Source organism: Tursiops truncatus, chromosome Y, assembly GCF_011762595.2.
Source record: "Tursiops truncatus isolate mTurTru1 chromosome Y, mTurTru1.mat.Y, whole genome shotgun sequence".
Taxonomy (NCBI): Eukaryota; Metazoa; Chordata; class Mammalia; order Artiodactyla; family Delphinidae; genus Tursiops; species Tursiops truncatus.
In genome coordinates this window covers 3,555,377-3,574,912 of record NC_133428.1, presented here as the reverse complement: position 1 = coordinate 3,574,912, position 19,536 = coordinate 3,555,377, and the positions used below count along the sequence as shown (strand labels likewise).

General features: G+C 39.9%; 1 long non-coding RNA gene across 1 annotated transcript in view; it reads right to left on the bottom strand.

The window, feature by feature from the left end:
- Positions 1–200: 200 nt before the first annotated feature.
- The window catches only part of LOC117310554 (uncharacterized), a 32,652-nt gene continuing 13,316 nt past the window's right edge, over positions 201–19,536 (bottom strand). The window contains exons 4-6 of the long non-coding RNA XR_004524705.2: positions 16,699–16,866; positions 10,875–11,113; positions 201–3,338 (exon numbers count right to left, since the gene is read on the bottom strand). This is a non-coding gene — a long non-coding RNA (uncharacterized lncRNA). The remainder of the gene's footprint in view (positions 3,339–10,874; positions 11,114–16,698; positions 16,867–19,536) is intronic.

Below are 19,536 nucleotides of genomic sequence, written 5' to 3'. Positions count from 1 at the left end.
ACACTTGTTATCAATGGTTGTACTTGGAGGATGCAACTGGAGTCCCTGTTATGATCAAATAATGCAAACCCTTTTTATCATTAAATTTTTATTATGGATATAGTTCTCCCAAAGGGAAAAAATATCATTACAGAAGAAAGTATTACCATTTAATTATAAGATAAAAATCTAAATACATGATTTGGCAATAAGCTCACAGCAGTTGTTAAACATTAAAATGAAAATTTAAAAAAAGCACTGTTTCCAAATAATGATTATTTCCAAAGTATAGTTTTTTAGTTTGGGTGGTTTTTTTTTTTAATTGTCCTTTTGAGAGAATGATTAAACTGAATCATGTTCAATACTTTGCAATGTTTCAATAAGCAAATAGAATTTCCCCAAAGGGCACTTCTGGGACTAAATTGTTTGTTTATAATTTGTCCTCAAAATGTTTTTACAAAGGAAAGATACGTCCTATTTAATTTCCTATTTAAATGATTCTTGAATTCTTATGAAAATCGCATTATCCTGAATTTTTATTCTGGTATTCAGATGTGTACAGGCACAGGTATGCATACACAAACACTGGCCACTAAGTTAATTTTTAAACTATATTTGACTTTTATTTTAAACATCCTTTCACCGTTGGCTTTGAAGTTTCTTCGATACTCCCTCTCTTGTATGTCCATGTGGAGCAATCGTGCTACTTAAAATATTAATCATTTAGCAAATGGGAAAGAGACAAGGCATCAGAAAGTTAAGTTGTATAGTTAACACTAGTTATTTCTGTGGTGGTAGGATAATGCTGATTTTTTTTTCCTTTGTATGTTTTCTGCATTTCAAAAGTGTTCCTCCTTTAATTTACCTTTTAAAATAAAAGATCTATTTTTTTTCCCCTACAAGCTCTTTGTCTTCATCCGGTAGTTACAGGATTTCTGTCATATTATGATCATTTGGCATTAATGTACTTTTCCCCTTGAATTCTTTACAATATTAACTTATACTTCCACACACACAAAAAAAAATCAAGGGCAGTTTTTGAGCTAATGATTGAATATCCTGTATCAATTTACACAACTTTATTTTACATGTATCTAACAACCTGTTTTACCTAGAGTCTTGTTTGTCACAGTTCCATTCCATTTTTTTATGTTTATGGCATTTGATTTTATTTTTTTAACTTTTTATTTTGTATTGGAGTATACGTGATGAAGTGTTGTGTTAGTTGCAGGTGTACAGCAAAGTGATTCAGTTATCCATACACATGTATCTCTTCTTTTTCAAATTCTTTTCCCATTTAGGTTGTTACATAATTTTGACCAGAGTTCCCTATACAGTAGGTCCTCGTTGTCCATTACATTTTGTGAAATGCCCTCTCTCTTGCTTTTTCTAGAGTGTGCTTGGAGATATCTAACATAGAGTATAAACCGTCTTACCATGAAATTACAAGTCTTAATTAAAAGAAAAAAGTTTCTCTCACATACACCCTTTATTCAGGATATAGCTCTTCTGCTAGCATCACGGAGCCTTTGTCTCTTCCAACTTTATACTGGGAAGGTAGACAGAGAGAAAGAGAGAAAAGTGTCACTAAACGTTATAAATACGACAGAGAACCCGGTGCGAACACATCTGGGGAGAATTCAGAACAGGAAGCAAAACAAATGAGAAAATCGACACGGTTTTTGCTCACAGCAAACCCCAGCTTCATCTTGCAACTTAGAAGAAGGATTGCCATATTTTTCTCCAAGGGGACAGATTATCAGTGTTTTTGGCTCTGGGGGCCAGGTGATCACCTCTGAACTGGTAAGATAAAAGCAGACCTTGGCCACAGGCAACAGAATGGGGGTATCTGGGTTCCAGTAAAACTTTACAGAAACAGGTCCCAGGGCCTGAGTGCTGCGCATAGCTGCTCAACCTCTGCTATGGACGCCACCTAAGAAGAAGAGAAAACAGGCTTCTCACCATTCATGCAAAGCTGAGGCTTACATTAAAAACCACCACACAAAAAAAACAAACTGTGCAAAACTTCTCCAACCCTCCAGAGCAGGACACGGGGTGGTTCTTTACCCAGAGTATCTGCCACCCGTTTCTGCTTCTGCTTCTCTACGTACAGGGAGAGGGTGCAGATTCCGGGATGCTCGGTGCACAAGGGTGCAGAAAGCGATCAGCGGCACGGGGTAGAAGAATTTCACTCTGAATAGAACGATGCAAGTGCAGGCAGAGAAAAAGAACCCTGGGGGCCATGCATGCTGTGAATCTGGGAGTAGCTTTAAAAGAGTGTACTAAGTTCATCTCAGAAAACCACGGAAACAGAGTGAGCAGTAAGGAGGATAATGAACCAGCCCAGGAAGTCATTCGGGGAGTGGCGTTTGGAACAGCGAGGATGTGAGACTGTCCATGGCTACTCCCACGGTTAGAGCAGCTGTGAAGCCCTGAGGCTCAGGCACTGCCCTTCTCCAGCCTGTTCACGGCTATCACCTTACCCAAGATGAGTAAGGGAAAAGCACACACACAAATACAGAATAAGAGAATGGGAACTACACACAGGGCATGCACTCCAAGAACGTAAATCTAAAAATAGCCCATCCCATCAGAATAGGAAAAAGGAATCAAAAAAATGCATTAGAATCAGGATTTCACATGTCTAAATTAAACCCCAAATGTGGAGAATAAAATAGGACATTTCATTACTTTATTCAATAACTCTTTGGCAGCATCCACCGGGTGCCGCTTTACGTCCATGAGGGACCGGGAAGACAGTATATCAAATGAGGTACCCCACCCCTCCTGGGAGGGTGGGGGGCTTCCCGCCTAGTAAGGGAAGCACACAGGTAAGCAACTGGTCATGACCCAGGATTCTAAGGGAGCAGACAGATGAGGGAGACGAAGGGAGATTTCATTGGGGGGATAAAATGCTTTTGCTGAGACTTGACAGATGACACATCAGACAAAGCCAATCTCTGGGCAAGCAGAGAGTTTGTCGGGTCAAGGGTCCAATGATGGGGAACGTGATATGGATCCAGTTACCGGACTTTGTTGGCAAAATGAAGACTGTAAGAAATGAAGAAGAATCCATGTCATCAGATTTGGAGGTCCATGAAAGATAGTGTAACCTGATGGTGAAAGCCACGGTTAAAGCTGCGGCATGTTCAACAGCTGGTCCAGATAAGCGTCAATGAACTCTTCGATAAGCATCATTGACCTCTTGGATAAGGGTCCATGACTTCCTGGATAAGGGTCCATGACCTCCTGGATAAGGGTCCACGATCTCCTGGATAAGGGTCCATTTCTTCCTGGACCATGGTCCATGATCACCCGAAGTAAAGAGGATAAATGGTGAAGACTGAAATCCGTGTAGCCTGATAAATCAATTCATTGATATACATTGGAATACGTTCATTGGATACATCTTAGAAACATTTAACCATTTTTTACTCTGTTGAGCAATTGTGTACGTTGCAATTCTTATCCCATATAAATAGCATGTTTTAAATACTGTTATTCAATAGAAATGACTATACTTCCTAATTATCCAGATAGCAGCTCATTTCCTGTGGAATCCACCTCCAAGGTGTATTATTCGAAGAGAGCCTGTAACTAAGCAAGTGGGATGAAAGAAATCACAGAAACAGGTCAGGTTTTAAAAATTAAATTTTATCCTATGGTTTCAGGGAAGCTAAACTAGCAGAAAATGAAATCCCAGACCAAAAAAAAAAGAATTGGAAAATGAAGTTTTAGCCTCAGGGGAAATATCAGAAAATGACTAATGGGATGAAAAAAACACAGCTCAGATCGAGAGGGTGGGAAAAAATAAAGGAATGGAAATCACTGATCAAAAATGTATGACCGGGCTTCCCTGGTGGCGCAGTGGTTGAGAATCCGCCTGCCGACGCAGGGGACGCGGGTTCGTGCCCCGGTCCGGGAAGATCCCACATGCCGCGGAGCGGCTGGGTCCGTGAGCCATGGCCGCTGAGCCTGTGCTCCGCAACGAGAGAGGCCACAGCAGTGAGAGGCCCGCATACCACAAAAAAAAAAAAAAAAGAAAAAATGTATGACCTAGTCTTCAATAATGTATGATGTGTAAACACTAAACTCATGTGACCTGTGCATATGGTGGGGTTTTTTTTTTAAAAAAAAGAAAAGTCATGAAGGGTAAGAGGAAATAGGTAGTACAAAAGAAGTGATTGCATTTGCCAAGGAAGGTGATATGTTGGCTACATAGGTCAGACAAGGATAGTTCCTTTTATCACTGGGCTTCTGTCAGATGGTTCTGTTACTTGTGATTGAAGATGCTCTTTCCCCTAAGACTACTGGTCTCAACAAGGAACATATACATCCCCTTTCTCCTTAGAACTGCCTTGTTATCCCACCTGAGAACTGTTCAGGTTTCTTGGAACCTGGATTTCCGCAAGAAAATTTCGGTAAGAGTACCATAAACTCAGCCAAGTTATGGGTAGCTTTGGTCAAAGACAGCTAGAGCTTCCTGTGTCTTGATTTTCCTGGTGACTTCGTTGAATGTTTTGTATTCTTCAGACAACCAGGTGGGAAACATTTGGGAAAACTCTTCTAGTCATTAGGGCTAACCCTTCAAACAGCCCAGGGTGGGTTAGAAAGACTTGTGAACTACTGAATCTGATTGTTTTGGGTACAGTTTTGCATAGACCACTCATATTTCCTATCAGCTCTTCATATATTGCTACTCCTTCTTTGAGAGCCCAAATAGATATATTTCATACCATCTGTATTCATCTATTTTGCTTCTAACCTTCTGCTTGATGGTTGGACTATTTTTGTCTCTGTCCTCCATTCTCTGCAAATTCCTTCATGATAAGTTTCATGTTCTTCTCTTCTTTTCTTTTTTTACCATTCTATTCCAATTTCCTGAATCTTTCTTAGACACTTCTACACTATGTTTAATTCTCATTATCGAAGTATATATTTTAAAAATAAGATTTCTCGTTTTTCTTTCCAACATATCTGTTTGGCTCACTTTCAGATATATCATCTCGGTTTAATTCTGCCTTCTTCTGTATCTGTCTTTTTTTTAGATGAGCCTAAAATATTTTTAGCAATAAATCACTGTAATTATAGTAGTGACGATCACCTTGTATTTCGGAATAAGGGTACGTGATTACTCCAGTAAAGATCTTTCAAGAACTTCACTCAGCTCTGATTTTGTACCCCAAGCATAAAGCATGATTTCAAGTTGTGTGTGCAACATTTTTATTTTAGTGTCTGATGCTTTGGCTCATGGTTTATCACAGACTAGAATCTCTTTGTCTCATTTCTCTTCAAATCTTCATTTGCCTCTACTTTTCAGATGAAATGCTCACATCCCTAAGAATCTATACCCACCTCTTCCAAGGTTTAGTCGCTTCTTTTTTCCTTTTGTATATGTGGTATAAAATGTCTATCTTTTATAGACTTTATTTTTTTAATTATTATTTTAGTATTTATTTGGTTGCATTGAGTCTTAGCTGTGGCAGGCAGGCTCCTTAGTTGCAGCTTGCTGGATCCCCAGTTGTGGCACACAGGCTCCTTAGTTGTGGCATGTGAACACTTAGTTGTAGCATGCATGTGGGATCTAGTTCTCTGACCATGGATTGAACCCAGGCCCCCTGCACTGAGATCATGACGTCTTAACCACTGTGCCACCAGGGAAGTCCCAAAATGTCTATTTTTATAATTGATTTTAACTCATCACTTATATATGCCATCATCAATGTACATCAACCAATCAGGGGCAGGAACTACACAGGGGTTTTCTCCACTTGTCTTATAACACAGAACTTTCCACACAGTAGATACTCAAATGTTAGATGAATTGAATTGTAAGTTACATAAATTCTTTTTGAAAATGTTTATATATAATCTTAATCTTAGAGGATCTCAATATTTTGAGTCATAATAGGAAACAAAACAAAAAGAACACTATTTTTTGAGAGAAATCTAAATATTTCTTCATGTAAATACATAATTAAAACAGATTTAATTATATATATTCTGAAATTTTCATGTGGCAGAGACAAAGCTAGTACTTTCTGAGAAATTACAGGAAGGAAAAGTGGGAAATGAAGACTATAAAGTGAAAATAATTATTTCATGGAACGAAATGAATTCATTTCAAGAAACTAAACAACTGTATTGGACTTTTTAACACTTTATTCCGTCCTCACTTTATCTGACAGGATTGCCAGCAATGTGGGTTTTAAAACAAAGGTAGTTTTACTTAGAAATAAATATCACCTTGTGCCAAAAGAGAAAATGTGCATGACAGAAACAAAAGCAAAAATAAACAAGCGGGACCTAATCAAACTTCAAAGCTTTCGCACAGCAGAGGAAACCACCAACAAAACAAAGAGACAACCTACAGACTGGGAGAAAATATTTGCAAATGAAGCAACTGACAAAGGATTTATCTCCAACATATACTTGCAGGTCGTGCAGCTCAATATCAAAAAACCAAAAAACCCAATCCAAAAATGGGCAGAAGATCTAAATAGACATTTCTCCAAAGAAGACATACGGATGGCCAATAGGCACGTGAAAAGATGCCCAACATCACCAATTTTTTGAAAAAGGCAAATCAAAACCAAAATGAGGTATCACCTCATACCTGTTAGAATGGCCATCATCAAAAAGTCTACAAACAATAAATGCTGGAGAGGGTGTGGAGAAAAGGGAGCCCTCCTGCACTGTTGGTGGGAATGTAAATTGGTGCAGCCACTGTGGAGAACAGTATGGTGGCTTCTTAAAAAAACTACAAATACAGTTACCATATGATCCAGCAATTCCACTCCTGGGCATATACCCGGAGAAAACTAATTCAAAAACATGTGTGCACCCCAATGTTCATAGCAGCACTACTTACAGTAACCAGGACATGGAAGCAACCTAAGTGTCCATTGACACATGAGTAGATAAAGAAGATGTACATTTATACAGTGGAATATTACTCAGCCATAAAAAAGAATGAATTATTGCCATTGGCAGAAACATGAATGGACCTAGAGATTATCATACTGAGTGAAGTAAGTCACATAAAGATAAATATTATATGATACCACTTATATGTGGAATTTTAAAAATAATACAAATGAACTTATCTACCAAACAGAAACAGACTCACAGACATAGAAAACAAACTCTTGGTTACCAAAGGGGAAAGAAAGGGGGAGAAAAATTAGGTGTATGGGATTAACAGATACATACCACTATATATAAAATAAACAGTAAGGATTTACCATATAGCATAGGGAACTATATTCAATACCTTGTAATAACTTATTATGGAAAAGAATCTGAAATATATGTATATATATATATATATATAACTGAATCACTTTGCTGTACACCTAAAACTAACACAATATTGTAAATCAACTATACTTCAATTAAAAAAAAAGAGTGAACAAAAGGTACAGGGAATGGATATTATTCAAATTCAATCAAATACAGTTTCTAAATTATAAGGCAAGTACAATAAAGGACTAAAACTTAGCTGGCTATAATTAAAAGGCACATACTCTTCTAGGCACCATGAAAATATCCCCTTGAATCTACACATCAAATATGAGAGGGAGAGATTATTTTCTTCCATTTACTGTTGAACAACTGAGACAAAAACATACTGCATAGCACAGGGAGGTCAGCTCGGTGCTTTGCGACGACCTAGAGGGGTGGGATAGGGAGGGTGGGAGGGAGGCTCAAGAGGGAGGGGATATGGGGATGTATGTCTGCATGTGGCTGATTCACTTTGTTGTGTGACAAGGCTAGCACAGTACTGTGAAGCGGTTATACTCCAATAAAGATTAAAAAAAAAAAAAGGTACCCGGTAATTGCCCCAATCACACAACCAGTAAAGCGCAGAGCTTCTGCAAAAATCCAAGTCTTGCAAGCTATTATATATATAGGATGGATAAACAACAAAGTTGTACTGTACAGCAAAGGAACTATATTCAATACCTGGTGATAAACCATAACGGAAAAGAATACGAAAAAGAATATGTATGTATAACTGAATCATTTTGCTGTGCAGCAGAAATTAACACAACATTGTAAATCAACTCTACTTCAATAAATAAATTTTTAAAAAATCCAAGTCTTTTCCATATACTACACTGCACTCCCCCACCCTCCATCATCCCAAATTCTTTTTTTTTTAATTTTAGAATTTTATCTATTTTTTTATACAGCAGGTTCTTATTAGTTATCCATCTTATACATATTAGTGTATATATGTCAAGACTTGCCTCACGCACTGCATTGCTCTGGAGTTCTGATGTAGGGAGAAGTAATAAGACATAAAATTATTGGTTTCTGTTCATCTACTCTCTCTGTTTTCTTCTTTCCTCCCTTCCCTCTTTCCTTTCAACTTCCATAGTAATTGTTGATCCATAAGTCGCAATTCGAATTAATCCTACAGAGGATTAATATGTCAAGTATCTTCGTGATGATGCATCTCTTTTAATAGCAGAAAATACTTTCTTTCAAAATATACAAATATTACATAAGATATGTCCTCAAGAAACATCAGGGTTTTCTTTTTTTCAGGAAAGAAACAAAATACTACTTCCAATATGCATTTCTTATCATTGTTTATTCTGAATAAATAAATGTATATGTGTGTGCTTTTATAAATAAAAATGCTTTTATAAAACCAGATAGATAAGATATAATGTGCTTAAGGTCTAGAACATCAGGATGGTCCACACACACATATAAATTCTTGTTGTTGACATGAACTGAAAAACAAACAAAAATATGTAGCTATATAGGCTCCTTTTCTTGCACAGATAAAGTGGATTTTTCCAAAAACACCATCAAATCCGTTGTCTTAGGATGCCAAGCGGTTGCAGGACAAAAGGTTCTATTACTCCTTCTCTGCCTCTCTAATTTCATACCCCGTGTCATGATGTATTTATGTACAAATTGTCTAATTGTCACTAGATCATCTTCATACTTCAGTATGTAAATCTCCACGACAGAGTTCAAGGGAGGCCTTTCTGCCACAGACATGTGCTTTAGAGGTACTGCTTTCTACCCCGTCTCAAATATACTTTCCTTTTGTTCATAAAATGCTCACGAATTTCAAGGGCAGAAAATGACATTCAACTGTGTCAGGCAGAAAGGGCCCCAGCAAAGATGATTCTTTGCTCTTTGTGTTCATTTATGGCGTTTTAGGACATTGATCATGTAAATGTGTGCTTGCGGAATTTTAAGGTCTGATGTATCCTGTTGGAGGGGGAACGGAAAAATTTACTAATCAGACTCAGGTCATTACCTGCCTAACTTAAACTTGGATGATCATTTTTTTTTTTTTTAAATAATTGAAAGCTGATAGAGATCAGTGAAGGGAGATTTATAATAGGACACAGGGCTTCCCTGGTGGCGCAGTGGTTGGGAGTCCGCCTGCCGATGCAGGGGACGCGGGTTCGTGCCCCGGTCCGGGAAGATCCCACATGCCGCGGAGCGGCTAGGCCCCTGAGCCATGGCCGCTGAGCCTGTGCGTCCGAAGCCTGTGCTCCGCAACGGGAGAGACCACAACAGTGAGAGGCCCGAGTACCGCAAAAAAAAAAAAAAAAAAAAAAGATATATAATAGGACACAAACTTCATTTTTAAGCCTCTGTCTGAGGGCACTGATAGAATCAAATACTTTTGCATTCTTTGAAGAACATAAATTGTTTCATAGCTGGCCGTTCCCTGGGACTTGGTTATTCACTGTCGGGGATCAAAGATAAGGACTGGGGTGTTCAGCTGAAATGAGAGGTGTGTACAGTGTTGATAAAAATCAGAGGCCCTTCTGATACTAATGGGCCCATCAAACAGCTCCCCAATACAAATAGCTTTCCCAGCTCTTTGGAATCAAGCAACTTCACTTTCTTAGAGGCGAAGGAATTGTCCTACCTGTCCTGCCTTCCAAGATGGGGCCAGCCTTCGGGGTATTATGCAGCTAGCTTTTCTGGGGCACAGGGGAGCTTTCCTTCAATACATCCCCTGGAAACAGCAAAGACTTTTAGGATTCCACTTTGGAATTCTGCCATCAGGTACTGCTCAGACCAGGGGAAAACTAAAGGAAACTCTTAATCTTTCATGCTTCTTCCCAATCTAGCATTTGTAATAGATATGAGTTTCAGGTGAAGTGGACGGGTATGGATTCCATACCCGATTCTAAATCGGTTTTGCTCACAGTAACATGTTCAGATTTGATTAATAATGAGATGACTTGAGTAGAGCACAGAGAACTCTTCTCAATATTATGTAACAACCTAAATGGGAAAAGAATTTGGAAAAGAATAGATACATGTATATGTATAACTGAATCACTTTGCTGTACATCTGAAACTATCACAACATTGTTAATCAGCTATACTCCAATATAAAATAAAAAGTTAAAAATATATATATATATATATATATATATATATAAATTAATGAGATGACTTGTAAGGGAACATTGTTACATGTGGTCCACTCTGGCCCACAGTGCCCTTTACTAATCAACCCCGAGTATTTGGGAAAATGTTGGCATGTCCCTCCTAAAGAGTTATTAGCAAGTTTCCTTAGCATTCGTCCTAGTTACCCTAAGTCCTATGGAAATATTTGCTTTTGTTCTATATTTATTTTTCTGACTCAGACAATATATTAGCATTCCTCTGCTAAAATGAAAGATGGTATTCTTTGGGGAGTCTTGTAGCAACTTGAGAATAGATACAGATTTAGATGTCCATATACAAATATTAGGCTACACACACAGAGCTGCACACAAAACCTGGTATAAACCACTCAAAGCAAACCACAAACATTTACCCCCCACTCCGTCTCCATCAAAAGTCTCAACTCCTGTGCTTCCATCAACCACTCAACCCCATAGAAACAGGCCCACATCACTTACCTAAGGCAGAATCAGCACTATTTGCTTTGCTTCAGGACCTCAGCCTTGTCAACACGGACGGTTCACACATGTGGAGCTGGGGGGCCAGGAGCAATACAGCTGGAATCTGTGAGTTCCTGTAATTAGTCTTCATCCCTCAGAGGACAGTGGAGGAAATTACAGTAAGTGAGGTTTCCTAATTTTTCCAAAGTTGCAGAGTTCATCCCATTAATAAGAGGGCAAACTGAGACAGTGTACACCTACAATGAATATAATGTGATATGTCAGTTATCTCTCAAGTAAACCAAAAAAGAGCAAAGGTATTAAAATCTAGTTCTTAGCCTTCCAGCTCTCTCTCTCCACTCAGAAAAAAACTGACTGAGTTTCTCATGTGTGTGAGGTCTTTAGCTGAGTTCCATTGATGAATTAGGTGACTAAAATAGAACCAGTCCCTTTCCCAATGGTATTTGGGGAGACAGATGGTAAACAAGAAATTAAAAGGTCGTTTAAGTTCCATGGTAGGAAAAACACTGATTTCAGAGAGGGCTACATGCCCCTGTATGGCTTGAATGGATTGTAGGAGAAATTATAATGCATGACCACATATATTTATTCTAATCAGGGCACTAATCCTGTGTGAGGACCCCACCCTCATGAACTCATCTAAATCTAATCAGCTCCCCATGTCCAAACACCATCATAAGGGGGGTTAGCACCTCAGAATATGAATTTGGGGAAACACAGATATTCATCCAGATCATGTATGTAATGTACGTCTGTTCCTCAGAAAACTAAAAACAGAATTACCATATGACCCAACAATCCCACTCCTGGCCGTATATTGAGACAAATCTATAAACTGAAAAGATACACGCATCCCTACGTTCACTGCAGCACTATTTACAATAGCCCAAACATGAAAACCACCTAGGTGTCCATCGAGAGATGGATGGATAAAGAAGATGTGGTACATATATACAATGGAATACTACTCGGCCATAAAAAAGAATGAAATAATGCCATTTGCAGCAACATGGATGGACTTAGAGATGATCATATTAAGTGAAGTCAGTCAAAGAAATATATCATCTGATATCATTTATAGGTGGAATCTAAAATATGGCACAAATGAACTTATCTACAAAACAGAAACAGACTCACAGATGGCGAGAACAGGTTTGCGGTTGTCAAGGCGTGGCGGGGGGAGGGAGGGATGGATTGGGAGTCCGGGATTAGCAGACGTAAACTAGTATATATAGGATGGATAAACAATGAGGTCCTGCTATATAGCACAGGGAACTATATTCAATATCCTATGATAGGGGCTTCCCTGGTGGCACAGGGGTTAAGAATCCGCCTGCCAATGCAGGGGACACGGGTTCGAGCCCTGGTCCGGGAAGATCCCACATGCCGTGGAGCAACGAAGCCCGCGCGCCACAACTACTGAGCCTGCGCTCTAGAGCCCGTGAGTCACAACTACTGAGCCGCACACCTAGAACCCGTGCTCCGCAACAAAAGAAGCCACCGCCATGAGAAGCCCATGCACTACAACAAAGAGTAGCCCCTGCTCGCCACAACTAGAGAAAGCCCGCGTGCAGCGACGAAGACTCAACAGAGGCAAAAATAACTAACTAAATAAAATTTTTCTTTTAATTAAAAACAAGAAAAAAGAATGTCTCTGTGTGTATAACTGAGTCACTTTGCTGTACAGCAGAGACTGGCACAAGATTGTAAATCAATTAGACTTCAATAAAAAAATGTATGTCTAGATACATTGGATATATTTATTTATCATAAATATAACTATTTTATGCATAATATGCATTTATACTTAATACAAATATTTGTGTTTTATTTATATACATAAGTATATATGTATATGCAATACGTATAGATATACACATTGTATAAAACATATATGCACACATCACATACATATGTGTACCCTTGCACGTGTGCCATAATGAATCAAGCTTCATGCTCGCATGGGGCCACCTGGAATGCAGCTTTCTGAATTAGATGAGACAATTCCATTCTAACCCGATATACTGAGCATTTCCATCCTGCCCAAATGCATCAGACAGAAAGATGAAAAGAGCACTTTTGCTGATCCCGATGTGTTCACAATCTCCTGGGCAGAAAGAGCTTGTTCTGTATTGCCTGGACGTGCACATGGATGGACTTCTAGCAGAAAAAGGATGTCTGAGGTTAGGGACTGGGGCGGACCCAAAGTGCCCAGTTAAAATAAACCAGTATTTATTTACGAAGGCCCTGCTATGTACCAAGTGTTTTCTATGTTTCACCGCATTCTATAGTTTTTGTAGTCTTGGAGATATTACTATCCTGGTTTTAGTGGAAAGGAAAACACAGCACAGAGAATTGACGTAAAGTTGGGACTGGAGAACTGGTAAGTCGGGGCCTGATTAGAACGCAGCTGTGCTTGCCACCCACTGCCATCAGCTTCCCTCCACCAGTGGTTTGCAGCCTGTGCTCCTCTGAGCCTTGAGATTCCACAGAGGAGGGAGACCCAGGGACCGGGGAACAAAGCCCTTGATTTTTCTGTCACGTGCTTTTGGCTCAGCATGCAATCCAATTGGGAGAAGATCCCACTGCTACGTCTGCATTTGGAATCCACGTGGCTGCACCATATTAAGGTCTGAGAGGCACATCCCATACCCATCTGTACCCCGGCTTTCTGTGTCCTTTTAGAATCACTGGATCCATGCTATCTGTATAATCCAGCATTCTAGGTTTCATTTTATGAGGGTCCTTCTAATCTTCAGGGTCCCTGCTCAATGATTTATTATCGGTCGATAAGATGTGCTTTTGTTTCGAAACAAAATCAGGGACATAGAGAACAGACCTGAGGTTGCCAAGGGGGAGTCGGAGTAGTGGCAGGATAGACTGGAGGGATGGGTTGGGGGTCTGGGGTTAGCAGCTGCAAACTAGTACAGATAGGATGGATAAACAAGGTCCTATTGCAGAGCCCAGGGAATGATATTCAATATCCTGTGACAAACCATCATGGAAAAGAATATGTATATGTGTATATATCTATATTATCTATCTATCTATATATATATATACACACACACACACATATATATATCATGTATAACTGAGTCACATCGTAATTCAACTATACTTCAATAAAAAAATTTTTAAAAAGAAGGTATACTTGTCTCCCTTTTTCCTATAAAAACTAAGGCATGGTCCCAACTTAATGATCCAGGGGAAAAGATACATAAAAACAACTTAACCAAAGAACAGAACTGACACGAAGGGTCCTGCTGATGTGATGCGCTCTCGGTAACTGTCAGAGCCAGGCTAACCACCGGCCTCTGAATTTGTCTTAGCTGGTGGTTATCAGTAAGCACTGGACAGGTCTCCAAGGAAACCATGGTGTCTCCCCACAGCCACAGCATTCTCTTTCCCTACCCTCGCTTTGGAGGGTCTATTTTATAAACTCCGTATCTTCCATCCCCTCAAGGTAAGTGAAAGGCATCACTGATCTGTTTCATGTTCTAAAGCAGAAAGTTCTCCTGGGGTCAGGGGGCAGGACAGAAGACACTAAGATTTTCTTTCTTAATGATATATTTATGCAGCTCAGCTGTAAGAGCAGTATTTTTAAAACAGTCCTCATTTTCCCTAGCCAAGGGGTGTGATGTTGACTAAATCCAGTGGACCGGTGGCTTTTGAGGAGTGCCTCTGTCAACATCACTACCTAAAAATATCCTTTTCCTCCTTTATAAACTATTTTAGTCCTATTTCCACGACTCCTGCCCCCTGAACGCCAGTCTGGAAATCCTAGTGGCAGTGTGGCTAAGAACGTCGCCTGCCATACCAGCGAGCAAAGATGTTGCAGCCACCAAGCCCTCAGTCACTGCAGCCGCCCCCCTGAGGGCATTCAGGATGGAGAAAAACAGGATATTGGCCCCAGAGAACTAAGGTGCATATCAAAGGAATGATTTCAACGAGACCAGACTCTCGCATCTTCCCATACACAGAAATGCGCTCCATTCATGAACTTGAGATGTCTGCTTCTCTCTAGTTAATTTAACAGTGAACTTTTGATGTTGGCAGAAACCCCTACATATCCAGGCTCCTCCCCTACCTTTTTGGAGCAGTCCCTCAGAGCTATCTGAGACACTGCTTGCTGGGCTTAAGTCCTCAGAAACTCCGCCAAATACAACATAATTCTCAACTTTCAGGTTGTGCTTTTTTTTTTTTTTTTTTCAGTTGAGAGCAGCAACTGTCTACATGGGGATCAGAAATGATTCCATGGACAAATGCATTTGAAATGTTTGCTAATCAGACTATGCTGATGGATTTTAGTTGTTTTTTTAAAAAGTTTTTTGGAGTATAGTTGATTTACGATGTTGTGTTAGTTTCAGGTGTACAGCAAAGTGAATCAGTTATACATATACATATATCCACTCTTTTTTTAGATTCTTTTCCCATATAGGCCATTACAGAGTATTGAGTAGAGTTCCCTGTGCTATACAGTAGGTCCTTATTAGTTATCTATTATATATATAGTAGTGTGTATACGTCAATCCCAATCTTCCAGTTTATCCCTCCCACCCCTTACCCCTTGGTAACCGTAAGTTTGTTTTCTACATCTGTAACTCTATTTCCATTTGTAGATAAGTTCATTTGTACCCTTACCATATGATCCAGCAATCTCACTCCTGGGCATATATCCGGAGGAAACCATAATTTGAAAAGGTACATGCACCCCAATGTTCATAGCAGCACTATTTACAATAGGCAAGACATGAAAGCAACTTAAATGTCGATCGACAGATGAATGGATAAAGAAGATGTGGTACATATGTACAATGGAATATTAACCATAAAAAAGAAAGAAAGAATGCCATTTGCAGTAACATGGATGGACCTAGAGATGATCATACTACGTGAAATCAGTCAAAGACAAATATCACATGATAGGACTCACATGTGGAATCTAAAAATTGGATTTTCGTTTTATAGAAAAAAGGTATGTACACATTTCCTTAGTTGTTCACTGTCGTGTATGAGGTAGGTTTTGAACACTGCATTTAATATCACTGATACACCTCCTTAGAAGAACTGTTTGCATGAATTAGAATCCATTCCCACCAGCTCCCCAGCGTGGAAAAACACGAACGTGAACGTGACAGCTACTAAAACAAACTGAAACAAAATGAAGGACAATGGATTTTTTTTCTTTAAAAATAATTTAACAGGGCTTCCCTGGTGGCGCAGTGGTTGAGAGTCCGCCTGCCGATGCAGGGGACGCGGGTTCGTGTCCCGGTCCGGGAGGATCCCACATGCCGCGGAGCGGCTGGGCCCATGAGCCACGGCCGCTGAGCCTGCGCGTCCGGAGCCTGTGCTCCGCAACGGGAGAGGCCACAACAGTGAGAGGCCTGCATACCGCAAAAAAATAAATTAAATAAATAAATAAATAATTTAACAGGATAATTCACTTTTACAGTCTTATTTGAATGGATTATCGAAATTCTCCCACCGAAGGCTGCTTGAATTGAACATGAATACGAGCAGTGTGTTTAGTGCTCTCTGCAAAGTGTACTGATTCAGTATGTGGGCAAATAAGTCCTCCTGTTCATGACCACAATCAAAGGATCATCAAAGTGTCTCCCTAGCATTATGTTTTGTTAGCTAGTACACAGAAGTACATGGTGTAATTAAAAGTCCCCTTTTTTTCTAGGACAGGAAGAGGAAGGAAGGGGAGAAAAAAACATGAGAGGCAGGAGGTAGGAAGTCAGGAGGGAAAACAAGAAAAATCTCTGGGAAGATATTTTTAATAACGGGAGAGAAACAAAAACAAAAACAGACATACCTGCACATTTGTGTCCAGATGTGGCATGATTCATTGGCCCTGGCTTTGGAAATGAGTTTCTGAGATGCGCTGACTGTTGTAATGGTCCCTTCCCTTGGGGCTACCGTGGACTCCACACTCCTAAGTCCACCTGCCCACAGGGAAGTGATTTCTTCTGTGTCTGCAAGTCTGAAAAACCACATACGGTTATCTTTAAAAAACACCTGAAATCGTTTTGTTGAATGAAGGGCAAGTTTTAAATTTACTCCAAATAATAATTCTATGATTAATTAATTCTAGCTAATTTCATGGCTTTTTGATCTTTAACTGATATTCCAAAATTATAACACTTATCAGTAGTAAACTTAAGTATGTTATATTTAACTATAAACATTTAACTATATACGTAATTATATATATAATCTATCAGTCATCTATCTATACGTCCATCTTATGTATCCATCCATCCATCTTATCTATCTTGTTTCTATCTATATATATATATCCATCTATCATCTATCAATCCATCTAATAATCTATCTATCCATCCATCATATCTATCTATCTATCTATATGCATACACATCAGCTATATAAAGAAAATTCACTCTCGAAATGACTGCCTATTTCTTCAGCATGCACGTGTCCCAGGAAAGATTTCCCCAAAATCTGCAGAGTGTTTGAAATATTCTGACCAAAACTACAGGGGATGTGGCACACCAGAAGCCATTTGGGGCACTCTGAGGGCCCCTCGAAGAACCCAACTGCCTTTGCAACCTGCATTGACATGGAGAGAGAGTCCCCTTCTGGTCAGGAGAGATGTGCTCATTTTAAGCCTCTCTGGGCAGAGAAAACCATCCAGGAGTTCTTCTAGGGGCCCTGAATCACAGGGTCTTACCAGGGAATAAGCTCTGAATTGCAGCTGCTGGTGACTGAGCTGATTCCTCTCCATCCCCTCCCTGCATCGAGGCTGCCTTAGGGAAAGCAGCAGCTGGATGTGTTTACGAGGCATCTGTAAATGATTCTCCCGGGCTAACACTAGCATGGCCCGCTATTCAGTAAATAAAATGCAATCTCTCCAGGCTGCGCCGGTTGCCTCGCAGGACTGATATCTACCTGGAGGCTAGCAGAGCTCTATCCAATTTTGACCATGAGGAATTATATTCCAGATTTGATTTGAAGCTGGAATACCATACTCTTGAAATAATGGCCTGGATGACCATAGTTTATGTTGTAACTCTATCTCCCGTTGTTAGAAATAAAATCTTTTTCTCAAAATAAAGATACAGTGGTATCAGATCAAATGTGGCAGAGAACAAAGAGAAATACGCTGGTCCAGGGACAGCGTCGAATGAGCACAGGAGGCCATGTAGAATCTAGAAATACAAAGAGCTTTCTCGCCGCAGAAATGTAGCAAGTCAGTTACTCTGGTTGTTTGTGGATCTTACAGAGGGAGATGACCCTGGATATTAAAACATGAACCAAGATGACTTCAACCCTCATTTACCTTCCCATTCAAGAGAGATCACTTCTGCATGGTGAATTAAATCAGGGGGCTGGGAGCTCAAATGTAATCATGTTTTGTGGACCTCAAGACCTCTTGCATAGAATCACAGCAAACAAAGGGTTCAGTTCAGACCCTGAAACTAATTACTGGACAGTCTCTCTGCAAAAACACCACCCTGCAGTTTCTGAATGTGAAAAAATGGGCACAGACTTCAGACCTGTGGATATTCATATGTTTTCACGTGCAACCATATGCTCCTTGCTGAGGTTTTCAATCCATTTTATGAGAGCACGCACACACACACATGCACACACACACATACACACACACGCACACACACACATACACACACACACACACACACACACACACACACACGGTAATGAATGTCTCATATATTTCCTCCAATGAATTCTCGTTCTGTCCTGAAACAGGTACTTGTCTTTAGAAATAATCTTTGTATACCACTAGAATCTAAATAGGAAGAGATGATCAAGATAGTTATTTGTGGGAAATACTGTGTGTAATTCATTTTTAACTAAATATGTGCCCGTTGTCAGGTAGCAAAATGAACAGCTAATGAGTAGGGTGCTTTAGAATTTGCACAGTCCTTTGGCAGTGCTTATGTCCAGAATTAGTTTTCAAATGTGGATCCAAGTCACCTCCTATGTGTTACGAATCAGCCGTAAGTCCATGGGCGAGTTTCTTCCTCCTTCTAATGTCCCCTGTTCTAAGGTACAGACATGCTATGTAGATAAGAATTAACATGTGTAGAATATGTGATGTAAAATCTGGTGATGGAGCCTATTTGGATGATGAGGAGATGAGAAGGAAGAAGATACTGAAATACATTTGCTCTCTTGGGCAGAATTCCTGTGAGGCAGCACCTGATGCATGTGACTTATTCATAAAAGATTGTAAGCAAGACATTGCCAGGAGATTGATTCAATATGGCGGAGTAGAAGGACGTGCTCTCACTCCCTCTTGTGAGAGCACCGGAAACACAACTAACTACTGAACAGTCATCAACAGGAAGACACTGGAACTCACCAAAAAGATACCCCACAACCGAAGGCAAAGGAGAAGCCACAATGAGATGGTACGAGGGGTGCAATCACAGTAAAATCAAATCCCATAACTGCTGGGTGGGTGACTCACACACTGGAGAACACTTATACCACAGAAGTCCACCCACTGGAGTGAAGATTCTGAGCCCCACATCAGCCTTCCCAACCTGGGGGTCTGGCAACAGGAGGAGGAATTCCTAGAGAATCAGACTTTGAAGGCTAGTGGGAATTGATTGCAGGAATTTGACAGGACTGAGGGAAATAGAGACTCCACTCTTGGAGGGCA